This window comes from Anopheles gambiae, chromosome 2, assembly GCF_943734735.2.
Source record: "Anopheles gambiae chromosome 2, idAnoGambNW_F1_1, whole genome shotgun sequence".
Classification (NCBI taxonomy): Eukaryota; Metazoa; Arthropoda; class Insecta; order Diptera; family Culicidae; genus Anopheles; species Anopheles gambiae.
In genome coordinates, this window is record NC_064601.1 from 22,100,984 (window position 1) to 22,114,990 (window position 14,007).

General features: G+C 48.0%; 1 protein-coding gene across 6 annotated transcripts in view; it reads left to right on the plus strand.

Annotated features, from left to right (window-relative positions):
• Positions 1–4,296: 4,296 nt before the first annotated feature.
• The window catches only part of LOC1273433 (1-phosphatidylinositol 4,5-bisphosphate phosphodiesterase epsilon-1), a 56,682-nt gene continuing 46,971 nt past the window's right edge, over positions 4,297–14,007 (plus strand). The window contains exons 1-2 of one of the 6 annotated variants that reach the window (XM_061641777.1): positions 4,297–4,532; positions 8,416–8,699. The gene's annotated coding sequence lies outside the window, so the exon portion shown is untranslated. Of the gene's footprint in view, positions 4,533–5,451; positions 5,516–8,415; positions 8,700–14,007 lie in introns of those variants that run through there. The other 5 variants (XM_061641774.1, XM_061641778.1, XM_061641775.1 and 2 more) reach the window with 5 other exon arrangements.

A 14,007-nucleotide genomic window follows, 5' to 3' on the forward strand; every position in this document is an offset into this window, starting at 1 on the left:
TCCCTTCGCTAGTAGAAGGAATCGTGTCGGCTCAAGCGCAACTAGTTGCTGGTGGCATTGATTAATATTTCTCCCACTTGGTGCGGACTATGTATGTGTGTGTGTGTATGTGCGTGAAAGGAGGTTTATATGCCCGACTGACCGTGAAATCGAACCCAAGCTCAACCGACAAAAAGGGGTTAGGGATGGAGGGTATGAATTGTCGCACCCTTTTTTTCGTTTTCCGCTTCGACTTCACGCCTGCGACATCGGGGGTTAATCCGATCAGGTGTAACTGGCTACACAGTACGCAGTGAAGCGTGTGAATAAGATATTATTTATTTAGCCAATAGGACTATATCATTTATGTAAGTAAGTGTTCCTTTTTTTAATGCCACAAAGCGCATAAACATCCAAATTGATGGCAAATCGAAGCAATCAATATTTGGCCCGATACCAAGCGATACCAGGAATTCTCTGTGGCTGATGTGTTCTTCAGCTTAATTAGCTCTTCAGCTGCCTAGCACTTGAAACGAGCAGCCGGGCAAGCGCTAGCAGCTAATTTGCTTCTAAAACATTCCAAATACACGGCAAGCTCGGCAATGGATGACGAAGTGAGCATAATTAGGGCGATAATTTTTGCACCGCGTGAAAGTGACTGCTGCTGCTGCTGCTGCTGCTGCTGCTGCTGAAAAGCGCACTGTTGTTGCAGGAGCACACTCATGCACAGGCTGCACGCGCTGCAATCGCTGGGGCGGATGGGCACAAATTGCGAGTTCCCGCTACCCCGGTGTGAAGCATTTTAATTTGCATACGAAATCGCAAGCGCACCGGTTTTCGCATGTAACGCTGGCTGATAAGGATGAATAATTAATCGACGAAAGCTGAGACTTTCTTGCGCTTGAGTGTGGTTCTGTGAGCGCTTGGTGGTTGGTGGAGAGTGCTGCTTTTGAGGGTGTTTTTTTAAGGGGGGTGGGTGCGAAAATATACAACCCACTATAGAGCGAATTATTCTTATACTTGAACTTTAGCTGCGCAATCTACACCTCCATTGGATGAAACGATCAATCAATCGACATTAAAAGGCAACACAGGCAAGACAGGTAAACGGGGAAGTGTTTGTGTGGGCTAAGAATAGATTTTTCTGCTTACCACTGAGCTCGAGACCTACTTGTCGATAAACAAAAACAATGGCATTCACTCGAAAACATGTTGCACAAGAGTTGCTAATGCTGAAAAATAAGGAAAGCATTTCAAAGGTTATGGAGATGAAGGCTATTATTTACTCGATTCTATAAGCAAACTGTTTGTTGAAGTGTGCTGAAGAGCTAAGAAAAACAATAAAAATTGGTAATAAACATTGCGTTGTAGAGATTGTTGTAAAAAAAACTCTATCAATTTCATTAGAGATTATTTTGGCAGGTATGAATGGAATAATTGTGCACTTTTTTCGTAAAATGTTAGTGGCTTTTTGCAGGTTGTTTCGTTCTACGAACGGTTTTATAGAGTGGTTAAACCAATGCTTCTAAACTCGCTTTCTCTAAAATACACAAAACAAATGAGATATTCAGCGCATTGGTTTGTGGTGCTTACGAGATGCTGCAAACGGGAGAAAATGCTACAATTATTTACTCCCAAATAAAGCATGCTTATCAAGCAAGTTAAACTAAATCAGACGATAGCTACATTCATCCTTTAAACCGCTTAAAAAGACGCTAATTAGAATTTTATACCAATAAACAACCGAAACAAAAGCCTTTAAATCAATTATGGAATCCTCAAACCTTCTGTTACAGCAACCAAAAGTAGCCTTTTCATACGACTTTAATTGCTTTTGACGGGTACGGCTCGGTGGTGTCATGGTAAACAGGAGGGCTTCAACAACACTGTACCTGGTTCGCTGCTCACTCAGAACCACCATCTCTCAGCGAACGGTTTTCTGATTTATATGGTATCTCATGGAGATTTTAGGTAAAGTAACAGGAATTTAATTTAATCATGTGTTAAATTCCACTCTGGACCTATAAGTACCTTGCACCTTAAGTGTCGCAAAAAGTAACTGGGGGTAATCGTTACCGTCAAACACACAAAGACACCAAAAGACCAGTAAATTGTTGGCTCATGTTCAAATTTTGACCCAAAGGTATTACTTTCCATTTCATTCCCGGCATTCCCCGGCAGCCTTTTGTACAGAAAAAGAGACTTCGCAACACATATTGCTGCCCCACGATTAACCTACCAACACCGGACAAACGATCCATCGCCAACGTTGATCTGTGTTGTCGTCCTTTTGTCACTTTTGGCACTTTTCAGCAGCCAATTTTCCGACAGCATGTACCCCTTGGTAGCGAGAACAGCAAGCTACAAGCAAACTGATTACATGGCGACAACCTTTAAAGAAGCATTCCCGACAACTCCTCGACATGACCTTGCTCATTGCTACGAAGCACAAGTGGTTCAACGGCAGCATCATACCGGAGAAAGTGCCCAGAAGCCCTCAGCCAAACCCCCCCCCCCTCCAGCGGGTTGATTTGTACCGCGAAATGCGCAGCGCAACAACCTGTATCGTTTTACCGCCACCCGAAAGCATGGCACGGAATTCAAGCTTTGGCAGTGAATGGCCGTTGGCGTTTCGGGGAGCACGAGTTCACATTAAAGAACTTCCTCCCTCCCCATATCCTGCCACTGTCCTCTGTCAACCAATTTGGCCCACTGTATCGATCTTTTGCTCCGTCACTTTTGGCTGCCACTTCGGCGGGCTACTACTACGGCTACGGCAAAGCGGCCACAAATCCCCGAAGGGGTTGTAAATTCATACCATACCAATTTCCGTGACTTCAAACCAGAAAACACCTCAATACGCACGGCTTGAGAAAACTCATCTTCTCCGCCTTCTTTTTGCCCTCTCTTCTTCATTCCCTTCATTCCCTCTTTCACTCTTCATAGAATGGAGCAGCCACGAGCCCGGAGGTTACGTTTACGAGTGAAATATGACAGTAGCGCGCGCTGGTAGAAGCGACTCGCGAGCGACAATCAGTGACACACACACACACACAGCCCGGTGACAATGCGAAAGTAGGGTCGCGCAAAAATGAAGTCGAAAAATAACAACAAACGTTGAAACCACCCAAACCACCACCCACTCACACCAAACTAAGGCGAGCGAGCCGACGGTGTGGGAAGGTTGAAGGGTACGCGATGCAAAAACAAAAATAAATCGAAAATACAGGAAAATGCGTTGGAAGGAGAGCTTGTGGGGTGGATGGACGAAGGCGCGAAGAAGGTAGTCGACGAAGGGGACAGGCACAACATAAATAAACAAAAACTGTTGTTTCGCACACACACACACAGCAGTCCTTGCCTCCGGCGAAAATGGAAACTGTCTTGCCGTGTGTGTTTTCTTTTCTTCTTCCTCTCTAGCTTGTTGTGTTTCCTGCACCATGTGCAGTTGTGCGATTTAAATTAGAACACTAAACATTTGTAAAAGGGTGTGAAAAAACCTTAGTTCCAATGTTTCGATGCCTTCGTCCATCGTGCCAATTTCTATTGAACCTTCAAAAACCTGCGTTCGAGTAACATCACCAACAAAACCCACAAATTACTTTCGTACGGTTAAGTTTTCCTTTCTTGAAGAGTGTGTTTAAAGTGCAAACAAGGAAGAATGAAAGTCCCACAGCACTCCAGAACCCTTTTCCACCGTACACCAACACACACACACACACACACACACACACACACACACACACACATACATACAAGCGGTGAAGAAGCAGTGGTAACTATGATCAGTAACCAGCGAAAACAGGTGTGCAATGTATGCGCGTTCGACTCTTCGTAGACGACACAACAACACGCACGCACACACAAGCACACAAGCAGTGTGTCACATGTGTAGTGTCAGTCACAGTGTTTCGGTGGTGGTGGTGGTAGTGTCAGCTTCGCGCTGTGTTGGAGCTCCCTGTTCGTGGAAGCATGCGCGCCGAGCGCGTTCCCGAGCGCTCGGTTCGGCTCCCGGTTCGGCTCTCGCAAAAGGAAAACCACCTTTGTTTTATCAGATGCTTTGCGCACTATGGGCGAACAAGCATCCTGTGAGTGGTTAAAAAATATGGTCTCCCTTTAAGAAGTACAATAAAATCCATCTCTTTCCCTCTCGATGGGGTTAAAGCAAATCGCCATTTGCTCTCTCTCCCGAGCCGAACAGCAAACCCGAAGCGATCGAATGTTCTCTCGCAAAGGGGGAAAGGGAAAGCACGGGAGCTGGCGCGGAGGGGGGAGTGAACTGATAGCAAAACTGACCGACACCAGCGGCCTCGGACGCATTGCACACGTGTCCGTCGGACGGAACGGTTCCCAAAACAAACAAACAAGCAAACAAACAGAAAAACAAAAACCGACAACCACAACACCACCAACAAAGTACGGGTCGTGACATCCGGTTTAGTAGTTTAGTAGTCGGAACGTGCGGAAAATGTGACGGGAAAGAGGGAGTTCAGTTGCATAAGGTGTGTGTTTATTTGTTTGTGTGTGTGTGTATGTGCGCGCGAGTCAGTGTGGTAAACATTTCTTGGTGGAAAATAATTAGAAGCATATTTCTGTCCGAACCCTTGTGTATGTGCGTGTGTGTGTGTGTGGGTGGGTGGGTAGAATGTTCGTACGTCTTTAACGGAAGTGTCCGCCAATTGGACAGAAGAAAAAACACGGCCAAGAGCAAAAAATTGTGCTGTTTATTTTATTTTTTTCGTCAAAATCACTTCAAAATCACTTTTCCTGTTTTCAACCGATTTTCCTTCATGTACGGATTTGCTAACAGGACAGAAGATTTAAACATCCGGGAAATGGCAGAGAGGAAGAGGGAAGGGAGGGGGGTGGAGGGGAGATTTCCATCACATTTGGGGGGGGGGGGGGGGGGTTCAACTATTCACACGGCCAATTCGGGGAACGGTTCAACCCGTAACTCGCCGCTGCTGTGTGAGTCAGAGCTGGGCGCACGGATTTAATCTCCCATTCTTCTCTTCCTCGTGTACATGTGTGTGTGTACTTGTGTATGTGTGCTTCATTTTTCCTGTTCTTCCTCTTCCTGCTAATGTTCTCCCGCTGCTGCTGCTGCCGCTGCTAGTGGTGGTGGTGTGTGCGTGCTCTCATTAATAAAAGATAGGTGTGCTTCTGTCCGCTTCGGTTTCGGCCCATCCAGCTGGTGTGTTTGGCTACTCCCTTCCAGCCCCTCCCGCCTTTTTTGACCTCCCGCTCCTCCCCCTCACAGTGGACTGAACGTAGTGGTGTGCGCGAGAGTTAAATCGAGCCCCCTTCGCCCACCACCCCCGTTCTCGGGTGGTCAACAAAAAAAAACACACACACACACACACTGGGAGCAAAACCCGAACCCGAGCGCACGACTTTTCCAAGCCCGAACCGAAAGAGGGGGCCCGAACTCATGGTCGCGCGACTCATGGAATTTTCGCATCGGCTCACACACAACCACCACGACAGTCCTTTCTTTGCGATCAGCCTGGTCGGTCGGCGTGTTCGGTGAGCGTGCGTGCGTGCCTTGCCAGTGTACCGTCATCGGGTCACACCGTTTGGGGTGCCACCGCCCTCTGCTCCACCGTTTGTGTGTGCCGTGTTTGTGTGCGACTGTGTGTGTGCGTCCTAGCACGGCCGCCGCGAGCAGGGCAAAGGGAGCGGCCAACCATTTAGGGACCAGTGTGTGTGTGTGTGTGAGTGTCTGTGTGAAAAACGGTGTACACCAGCACACAATGGAACCGTGTTCTCATAGTGAATACTACTAACAACAAAAATACACACACACACACTCACACATGAACAAAAAGAACACACTCAAGGGGTGACAAACGAACAAACAAACAAACAGAAAAATAATAGAAGAGAAAACAAAAACGAACTCAACTTTCCAATTTTAGCGTGAATGTTGGAGTGGAAAGGAAGCAGGGAAGGAAAAACAATCTCCCATTGTTAGGGTTAGTGCAATGCGCTGCGGATGAGCAAAGGGTCTGTGTGAAAGGGGAGGAAGCACGCACGGGAGAGAGACAGAGAGACAGAAAGAGAGATAAAAAGAGAGCAAGTTGCCAGCTGCCAAAACTTGCAAACTATTTCCCAAACGGTGAAACTTGCCTTGCCCCAGGTAGCAAGATGGACGGCAATGGAACGTTTCCACATTAGCCCAATGAATGGCGCGGTAGTGCTGGGAGCGCCAAGGGCGTGCACTGGTCATTCTCTATACTAAACCTATCTCGAGGGGGGGAGGGGGGGAGTGCGGATGAAGGGGCTAAAAAGTACGCGGAAAGTAGCTGTTCTCAGCTGTACCTGGGTATCATTCTTTTGCTTTCTCCCAAAACTTCAGCCCGCAAAGGCAAAATATTTTCACGGCGAAAGCGCAACCCTTTTTTGAGCTAGTAGAGGGCAACCATACACGGGCTACTGTACACCCTCTCAATTACATCGCGCATCAGCCCGGTTTGGTTTGGCGTTCGAAACTTTTCCGGGTCCAATAAAACAAAAATCAACCCAAACGTACGAAGCAACAAGAAGCAGAACTTGGACAAAAAGGGGCAGAGAGGTCGAAAATCAGCCCCGTGCGCGTGCCAATTGTTTCGATGCGTGTTTCAACCCGGCCAACTGAGCCATGCGTTCGCCCGTTGCTATGGTGTTGCTAGTTGAGAACGGCTTAGAAAACGGGGAGAAGCAGCAAAAACCATGGGCCAAAAAACTCCATCGCCTACCTTGCAAATTTTCCCCACCACCCCCGGTTTGCATTTTCTTTTCTGTTTGTTCTTGCTGTTTTTTTTTTGTTTGTTTTTCGAACAAAATTGAGAAAAAAAGGAAATAGCAAAAAGGAAGTAATTGGTGGAGGAAGTTAACCAAAAAGAAAAAAAAAAACTGCCCAACCGAAAGTTAAGGGGATGAAAGTGTTTTATTCGTTCGATCAGTAGAGCTGAAATGTGTGTGTGTCTGTTTGCCTGTGTGTCTACGGGAGTATGTGTGTGTGTGTGTGTGTACTTTCGTCTCGGTAATGGTGCCAGAATGAGACGGGAAGAATTAAATTTTCATCATCAGAAGCCAGTACACCTGCATGCATAATAGATGGGAAAGTTGTTGTACGCCTTTCTTCCTTTTTTTGTATGTGTGTGTGTGTGTTTCCGTCCCATTCCCTCCTCTTTCCATTCATCCCCCTTTTCTCCAGCTCGCTTACATTCACACACACAAACACACAAACGCACCTGACGTTGTCTATTGCTACGCCATTCCTGCCCATAAATAGTTAACCGAACATAGGATGTGCGTGTGTGTGTGCGTTCTCCTTTGTATGTGTGCGTTTGGGTATTTCGGAAAGTTTCACGTGGACAGGTGATCCAGAGACGATGCATGACGACGATGTGCGGAAGATAAGGAAAAATGGTTAGATGGATCCAAAAAATGGGAGAGAAAAAACATTTCCGTCCATGATGTGCCTGGCCGTGGCGGGGCTATTTACGGCAGCCTTTTCCCATCCATTTATCGTAATTCAAAAAAAGGGGATGGGAGGGTTGAGTGAGGGGTGTGAGGGAGAAAGCAAACCCTGTTACATTGGGAAGAAAAAGGGGAGCGCTACTGCACGGGCCCTGGCAGAGACAGAGTGGCGAGGATGGTAACCGTAAAGTGGTTGTGGTTGGGTCGTTCGGATTCCGACAGGAACAAGAAAAGCTGCTGGCGCTAGCGGATAAAACCCGAAAAGTTTTGATGAATTGAGATGCACAGCATTAGTGGGCAAAGTGTTTAGCTCTGTATGTGTGTGTGTGTCTGTATGTTGAAAGCCAAGCCGTTTTTTCCCCTTTTTTCCCCCTCCCATCATTTCCATTTTACAGCCAAAAAGGAGAGAGGTCTCCCCGGGGGGTGGGATGTTTTTTTTTTCTTGCTCGTTCAAAATTTCGGTTTTGTTCATGATTAAAATCCGCTTTGTTTGTTTGTTTGTTTAACCGTCTTCCCTCGCTGGGTGGTTGTGGTGGGCGAACACGCAACAATAGGGAGTGGCGCGTCAACTTCTTTTGATGCCTTTATAATCGGCTCCACCGTAACGGAAGCGTGTAGAAAAGGAGAAAAGAACAGAGAGCGCGGGAAGGGAAGAAAAAAGAGCAAAAGGACTTTTACATTTGAATTTTCCCAACTCGATTATGATTATTATCGTTGGTTTGCAGTTTTTATCGTCACCCTCTCCGCCCCCCCCCCTCATTTTTTGCTGTTGTTGTTGCTCTTCCTTTACCACATCAACTCACTCGGAGTCGTTCAGCGCAGGGGTTAGATGCAACAATAATTGTTAGCCAACCCACTGGGAGATGGAGGTGGATGGGAGAGGTCATTCCACCTGCGTGATGCTAATGTGTATTTATGGGTTTTGTGGTTTTCATTGTTCTCCTCTCCTCTGCCCCTGTTTACGCCTCGCAGGTACGTGGCAGCAAGTTCGTACATCTGCGGAGCCTGCCGTTCGGTTCGGCGTGGTGTGTATTTACATTGTGTTTTCCGCATTTGACTGTCGTGCGTGTGTGTGTGTTTGAAAGTGCGTGTGTGTGTGTGTCTGTGTTTTCGCAAGAAAAAGTTACAACAAACGCGTACAACAATAACTAAACGTGAAACAAAGCGTGTGTGTGTGTGTGTGCTCGTGAAGTCGCCGAAAAAAAAACAACATACACACCGGATGTGCTTGGAATACAGCAACAAGCAGCAGCCCTGTAAGTATATTAAGCAATGAAACACGCCTGTCGCATGTGTGTGTTTTTTGTTGTTATCGTGTACCCTTCCCAGCCCTTATCTTGCAAACGTACTTTGCATAAAGTGTATTGAAAATACAATATTACGCTGTAAAACTGCTGCTGTCTCACCGCCCACTCTTGGCACACGCAAACAAACAAACAAACGATCGGCCCTTATCACGCAACGGGGAAGGGACAGGGATCAACACGGTTTGGGGAGGGGGAAGGAGTGTATTTCATTCCAATGTTTTACTACATTTTATTTTAGGCAATAAAGTGCACGGTTCACCGTTTGATTGCACACACGATATGCTTCTTTTTCTCTCTCACACACACGCAATCGCTCCCTACCTCTATCTCTTGCTATCTCCTGCACTCTGGGGAAGGTGATGGGTTTACCAACTCCGGCTTGTTATCGAACGCTGTGGGGGTCGTTTACTCGTTTGATGGGTGCCGTCGTTTCGATAGGAGAGGAACAAGAACGTCAGCAGAGAGAGGAATAAAAAGGCAACAGCACCAGGTGTTGCAACACGAACCCCTTTCCCGTTAAAAATGGGGGTGTGGGGAGACTGAAGGGAAAAAGGAGCGTTTATTTTGGATGGAAAATTTATATCCTCAAAACACACATACACAGTCACAGTCACTCTTACCGACACGGAACGTACGCCCCCTGCAACGCTCTGACAACAGCATGAGCATGAATTTCAAGAGCCAACGGAACCGGGACTGTCCGCTCGGTAAGTTCGTCTGCCACGCATAAGCGTACTGACGTAGATGGGGACAGATGGGGGGCAAAATGGCGGTTGGGGTAAGAAGAAGAAGAAAAAAAAGAGGGCACGGCAAATGTTTGCCAACACGGTCCTCCAAAGACACCGTCGTGTGTGCACCTTTTCTTGTGCAGCCCGCTGAAGGTTCTTACTCCATTGTTTGGAGCCATCTCCTTCAAATCGTCCGTCCCTTTAGCTGTCCGGCCGGGGGAGTCACCAAGGGACGCCACTGCCACTGGTGTTTGATGTATCCTTTAGGTACTGGATAATTGGGAAAGGGTAGGGTGGTAGGTAGGGGGTGACAAAAACGCGGGGGATGTTCCTTAATGCGACAGAGCTTCACACGTCGGTTTCGTGCGCTCTTTGCTCTCTCGCGCTCTCTCTATCTATCCTCCTTTGCTTACAGGCACAATTTGCCCATCCATGGTACGGGGTGGGCCTTTTTCGCCAATTATCCAAACTTTCCCAGGCAATCATCCGCCGCCACGGTGGTTGAGTAAACACACACACACACACACACACACTGACACTCCAGCACCGAAATGAGAGCTGGCTCTGGGTTTTTGGAGGCTCGGGCACTAAATACTGTCTGTAAGGCCAACCACACGGGGTTGTTGCTACTGGAACGGGGGGGAGTGCTAAAGGGTGAAAGAGTGGCCCTTAAAACACACACACTCACACACACACACACTCACCACGAGCGAAAGAACAAACTTACAGCGCATCACACTTACGGCAGGCAGGCGGACGGACGGACAGGAATAGTGTTAATATCCATTAAAATATTCCCAGCACTACACCCTGGTGGGCCACTGTTTACCTTTCCCATAACACTTTGCCCAGGATGGTTGTCTCTATCTACAGACACGTACACACACTGACCGAAACACATACAGACAAACAAATACACCAAACATACACATCCAAATTGAGGCTAGTGAGCACGCGGCGTTTGGTACCATGGGTGTGTGTGTGTGTGTTTTGATTTCTTTTTTGGTTGATTTTACGTATTACGCTTCTTCTTCTTCTTCTTCCCCCATTGGTGTTCGGTTGATACTGAGGACGGCCATCGGCAAGAGCATATTCCTGTTTGTACGCTTCCAGTCTTCCCCGGCACCGAAAGAATATGGCCACATGCATGTTAAGCGTGTGCCACAGTACGCGTAGTGCCACACACAGACACACACATGGAGGGGGTGGGGATTTTGAGGCCGGCAAGGGTAGAGAAAGAATGAAAAGTAAACTGAAACGAAAACAAAATAATGTAAGAGTGTCCGCACCGCCCAAGCCCACGCCAAACGGTAAAGGCCCTCCTTGCCCGACAGCACAAACGAACCCAGCGGCAAGCACCATGGCAGAGCCCATTTCCCACAGCGATCGAAACACATTCATCCATCGCTGGCTGCTCTGGTGCTGGTGCTGCTGCTGCTGCTGACCCGGGCCACACGGCCAAAAGGATAACGAACGCGCTCTTGTGTCTGGTGGCGATGGCGGTGGTGAAGAAGGCCGGATTTAAGCACAGACACACACACACAGTGCACAGTCGAAGCAGACGTGAGAAGGAGGATTTTTTTCCCGTGCCTTTTTTTGCTCCCTCTCTTGTTGCATTACAAAGCTACCACCACCACCACCACGTTCGCTTCCAACCATTCCTCGATGGATCCGGGTTGTACGGTTGAATGAAAAGTCATGCCAAGCAATACACAACTTGGGTAACTCACACACGCACGAACGAACGGGAACGACGCTCGTTTCGTCCGGTGGTGCTCGCCGTGTGTACAGTGCCGCGCGCGAACATGTTGGGTCGTTTCTCACGTTTTTTTGTTGTTGTTTTTGTGTGTGTTGTCCGTTTCATTTGCTAGTACACGCTGCCCTTGCCATACAATATGCTGCTGATCCCGCAAGCAGCACACAAAGGAAGAAAAGAGCGAGAGAAAGGAAGAGAAACCGGCGGTGGCCAGCGGTGTGTGGATGTGTTTCAGGATTCCCCAGGCTGCACTACATACTCGTACTCGGGACAGTGTGCGCACACAGGAAGAAGAGGAGTGTGTCTCGTGTCTGTGCAGCGCTCCTGAGGATAGGATTTTCCACCCATTATCTACCCCACCTCGTCCCCCAATCCTACCCTGTCTCCGGCACGTTAGGATGAGCCACGATTTAGTCGCTTGGCATTATGGCATCAGGTCGGCAGGTCGGTGAGCGTGCCTGCCGGCGGCAAGGCAAGGCAAGGCGTGGCGGTTGCACAAGTGGTGGTCGCCGCTCGAAGGCACATCCAAAAACCGGGCTTCATTCTGCTGCTGCCATCATGTACTGTGCTGATTACGTATAGCACTGTGGCCAGCACGAGCAGTCAGAGATGCAAAAGGAGGCAGAGGGAGCAAAAAAGAAAAAAAAAACTCTCCAACCCAACATTCAAATATTATTCATACACGCGCGAAAGCGTCCGTAAGCGGATTTTGATAGTCGGTAGCACATCCTCACCACCTTTTTGGTAAGCGGAAAGATGTGATTTTTCTCTGTGGTGTGATTTTGGGCGGTAATGTTTTTTTCTTGTATTTTTCATTTTTTTCCCTCCTATGGAAAGGTAAATGATAAAACACCATTTTGTAAAGCGATTTGGATTTTTTTCCTTTCCTATACTATTTTGCTCCACAAAAGGGTGTGTGGCTTTTCGCTGACAAAAATCGATGGAGACGCATGGTTTCCCATGCCCATGGGTACACCGAGTACCCTTCCTGTGCCTGTGGGTTGGGTGTAACATTTTTGCATACCTTCAAAGTGAAAGGAATGTTATCTTTGAACGAGTGAAAAAAACGAAGACTTTCAACGAAAAACGCAAAAAAAAATACCGAGAAAATGCCTTCACCCAACCCGATGGAGGCGCCTGGTTATTTTCGAAAAAATTCAATGGAGACGCCTGGCCGATCGTGACGATGAAGACATTTCTGGGTGAACGCTCACAGATTAGAACGCTTTCGCCGACAACCGAGTGCGAGGAAGAGAGAGAGAGAGAGAAGAAAAAAAGGTGCACATGATGCAGAGGGGAACACAAAAAAAAAATCCACTCCTCCCGAAGCAAAAAGGCACCCCTTCTAACGGTGGGAACGGTAGTAACTCTAGCCTCCATTATAACGAACACCTTCGGCTCGTCGCACAGCCGATACTTTACCCTGTCCCAGTGGGCACGTTGCTTGGGCAGCTTTCTGGGGGGGGGGGTTTCGCAAGGCCTTTTATTTTCCTTCTGTTTGTGCGCTGCTTTCTCCCACCCTGAGAAGTTTTCTGGCAAGCAAGTTAGATAGCAAGTTAGCAACGGGAGCTAGGCAGCATTAAGCGAAAAGTGCTCAACCATCATTAAAAGGCACGCTATACCGCTTACCCATCTCTTTCCCACCTCCAATGCCTTCCCTAATAACAAAAAGTACACCAAAGCGGCGATGAAAGTGAAACAAAAAAAGAAGGAAAAGTGAAACATTGTGAGGGGCGTTTTGTGCAAAAAAACACCCTCCTGCCTCCCCTCCTCCCTCCCTCCCTTTCGATGGATTCGATGGAAAATCGATTTCCAAGGCTTCGCATCCTATTACCATTACGCGCGGAAAACGCGTGCGTGCGTGCATTCGTGCGTGCGTGTGTCGCCTCGCGTTTTGCTCCCTATTCCGATAGCTAGGCGGGCAGGCGGGCTGCTTCGATGGTAAACAGGTGGGGCTGACGATTGGTTGGTTTTTGCTTTCGGAAATTACATCAATATCACATCAATATTTGCGTTGCGTTGCTCTGTCGCTTTGCATTAGCGGTTGCGCTAAGGAGGCGGTGGCAACGGCGGCACCACCTGCGGATGCGTATCATCAGGCGTTAGCGTTAGCGCAAGATCAAACGCGCACCGAGCAGTAGGCTGGCTGGTTTGGCTGGCTGGCCGTCCCGATAGCGCAAAGGTTGCTTTTCACGGGTGTGCGCCGTGGCTGTACTTTCGATTCGTTTCACTTTCACCCCTTGGCAGACAGACAGCATCCTTGGTAGGGAAGTTTTTCGCTCCCGGTTTCTGTATTTCCAGCGCGTAGCTACGCGTATAAAATACGAGTTATTGCGCGCAAAAAACCGTACAGAAAATTAAAAAAAAAGGCGAAAAAGATGCAGCAAGCAAGAGACCCCACCGAAGCCGGTCTCATGTTAATTGTGGCCACGGAAAGGTCGTTTTTATTGCCGGCGGGAAAAAAAGGGTGGCATACAATATTGAACATTTTATGGCAACAAAATAAAAAAAAGGATCACCGTGGGTAATGTTTTCCGATTTTCTTGGAATACCAATACCGCTGTGTATGCGTGTGGGTTTGTATGCTCCGAGTGCTCTCCCTCCTCTCCTACACGTACAAAGAAGCTGACAAGCGCGAGCATAACAACAAAAAAAAACGGCGATGAACCGATGAACGCCGCCCGAGAGCAGCAACAACAACAACACACTGGCAAATGGCCGCCGACCGTCCCGCCGTAGGCAGGTTCGCGCTGTTACCGTGGAGAGAGAGGCC